A 3776-nucleotide genomic window follows, 5' to 3' on the forward strand; every position below is an offset into this window, starting at 1 on the left:
GAGGCCCACAAGAGGGGGTATATGCGATTTATTCCTGAAGGCAACTGTATAATCAATAATAACATTATAATTTCAGAGAAGTAAAGATAAATGAAATAAAAATGATAAATATTCTGCGTGTGGCATTTTCGGTCCGTATGGTTATCTATTTATAATTTAATTTCAACCAATTTTATTGAATAAATCAAAACGATTGGGCAACAGGCTCGGCTTATATAAGCCCGAAATTTCCTAGACAGAAACTATAAAAATTAAATTATACACATGTATTAAGTTGACTAAACAACATATTGATTAAACAAATATGGTAAGTAACAAATTAACAAATCAATATTATTTATAATTCAACCTTCTAGTAACAATTAAGCATTTCCACCATGTTATCATCTCATAGCGTAAACAACTTGACGACGCTGTTTGTAACGTCTTCTCTGATTGGCTGAAATGACAGCGTAATGATTTGATAGACAAAGGAGTCCACCAAGAAATCTGAATTTATATATGAGGTTATGTTGAATTGAATATGATTTTGTGGTATGGAGCTACAACACAGTCTATTCTCATCACAAACCGTTTATTTAGAGTACACTTTAAAATGGTTAATCTTACACACGTCACGTCACAATTTTTAAAATAAAAATGTTGCAATAATATATATTGTCTTTACAACTATAGTACAAACTTGCCATTTATTTATTTTAGCATAGATATTAAAAGAAATATCCTCAGGTAGGATTAGGTATCCTCAGGTATTATCTTTAAATACAAAATTAACTCACGGACTAGGAAAATTTAGTAAAGTTATTGTCATCTAATGAGCCACAACTGCAGGATTTGGGCCTCTTTATTAGAAAAGTCGTGGAAAAGCGGGCTTACTGAATGTTTTATTATTATTGTTTGATATATGTAATGTTACATTATCTTTACTAATTTGCTAACAATCCTGTATGTGGCTGTAAAAATGCAAATAAAATGTATTGTGTTGTATTATTGCATTATAACAATAAAAGCACATCAGCCAATCAGAAGACTAGATTTAGGATGGAAACAATGAATGAATGAAAAGAATACATGCAAGTATGCATCTTTAAAAAGAAAATCATAGAATGGGCCAAAATGGACGTTATCGTGACGTCACAATTCTTGTTTTGTATCTATTTGGAAAAATAAGCCCTTGATAACATTCCAATGCATCTTATTTTGTTGAGTAGTCTGAAAATTTTAAAATAAATATTGATATAGACTTTTTTTTAAATTTCAAAGGGGTATGGTACGATTTTTTTTTCATTTTTGCTTGTTTTAGCTTCTTAGTCTGATTTTATAAAATTTGACATAAATTTAACACTAATTCTAGAACTTTTATATGCTTTATTTACATATAAAGAATAGATTTAGATATTGTTAAAGTTATGAGACACCTCAGGGTACATAGTTTGCGCGTGTTCAATCATAACCTTTAAGAAATCTAAAGTTATACCTTATATTTACTATTCTGTTTTTTGTTAAAAACTTCTTCATCTTCTATAAATCATATCAATTATTATAAATCACTATACATACCGCCATTGTCTGCTTACTCATTTGGAACACATCGTCTGTTATATATATTATAGACTGAGGTGTTCCGATTGCACCATTCCCCCCAATATTAGCCTCACGTAATTTCATAACTCGCCATTTATGGTACATGTATAACATCATTCTACTACCGTCAATATTAACATTACGTCATGTCATCACTCGCCATTATGGTACTTGTATTACGTCTTTCTACTATCGTCGATATTGACATAACGTCATTCCATTACCCGCCAATATTGACATAACGTCATTTCATTACCCGTCAATATTGACATAACGTCATTTTATTACCCGTCAATATTGACATAACGTCATTTCATTACCCGCCAATATTGATATGACGTCATTTCATTACCCGTCATTATTGATATAACGTCATTTCATTACTCTTCATTATTGATATAACGTCATTTCATTACCCGTCGTTATTGATATAACGTCATTTCATTACCACCATTATTGAAATAACGTCAATATTGATATAACGTCATTTTATTACCCGCCATTATTGATATGACGTCATTTCATTACCCGCCATTATTGATATAACGTCATTTCATTACCCGCCATTATTGATATAACGTCTTTTCATTACCTGCCATTATTGACATAAAGTTATTTTATTACCCGTCAATATTGATATGACGTCATTAACTTACCCGCCATTATTGACATAACGACATTTTATTGGCCGCCAATTTTGATATGACGTCATTTCATTACCCACCGTTATTGATATAACGTCATTTCATTACCCGCCATTATTGACATAACGTCATTTCATTACCCGCCATTATTGATATAACGTCATATCATTACCCGCCATTATTGACTAAAAGTCATTTTATTACAAGCCAATATTAATAAAACGTCGTTTCATTACTCGCCAATATTGACATGACGTCATTTCATTTCCCGCCAATATTAATAATACGTCATTTCAATACCCGCCATAATTGATATATAACATCATTTCATTTCCCGGCAATATCGAGATAACGTCATTTTAATATCCGCCACTTTAATATTGACATTACGTCATTTCATTGTTCGCCACTTGGATATTGACATAACATCATATCATTGCCCGCCAATTTTGACATAACATCATATCATTGCCCGCCAATTTTGACATAACATCATATCATTGCCCGCCAATTTTGACATAACATCATTTCATTGCCCGCCAATTTTGACATAACATCATATCATTGCTCGCCAATTTTGATAACACGTCATTTCATTGCCCGCCAATATTGACATAACATCATTTCATTGCCCGCCAATTTTGACATAACATCATATCATTGCTCGCCAATTTTGATAACACGCCATTTCATTGCCCGCCAATATTGACATGATTTCATATCATTGTCCGCCACTGGAATGTTGACAAAAAGTCATTTCATTGTCCGCCAATATGGACCTAACTTCATTTCATTTCCCGCCAACATTGATATAACGTCATTTCATTGTCCGCCATTTGAATATTTACATAACGTCATTTCATTGCCCGCCAATTTTGACAACACGTCATTTCATTGCCCGACAATATTGATATAACGTCATTTCATTGTCCGCCACTTGAATATTTACATAACGTCATTCCATTGCCCACCGATTTTTACATAACGTTATTTCATTGTCCGCCACTTGAATATTTACATAACGTCATTCCATTGCCCGCCAATTTTGACATAACGTCATTTCATTGTCCGACACTTCAATATCGACATAATATAATTTCATTGCCCACCAATTTTGACATAACATCATATCATTGCTCGCCAATTTTGATAACACGTCATTTCATTGCCCGCCAATATTGACATGATTTCATATCATTGTCCGCCACTGGAATGTTGACAAAAAGTCATTTCATTGTCCGCCAATATGGACATAACTTCATTTCATTTCCCGCCAACATTGATATAACGTCATTTCATTGTCCACCATTTGAATATTTACATAACGTCATTTCATTGCCCGCCAATTTTAACAACACGTCATTTCATTGCCCGACAATGATTCACTATTTTTTAATTTTATCGGGGTATGAAAAAATATTTGTTTGCAAACTGTGTGAATCCGCGTAGCGGATTCTCACAAAAGTTTGCAAACAATTTTTTTTTCATAACCCGATAAAATTAAAAAATAGTGACATCAATACTTATAATTAATTTTATACTCTATTT

The sequence above is a fragment of the Argopecten irradians genome, chromosome 9 (genome assembly GCF_041381155.1).
Source record: "Argopecten irradians isolate NY chromosome 9, Ai_NY, whole genome shotgun sequence".
In the NCBI taxonomy this organism is placed as follows: Eukaryota; Metazoa; Mollusca; class Bivalvia; order Pectinida; family Pectinidae; genus Argopecten; species Argopecten irradians.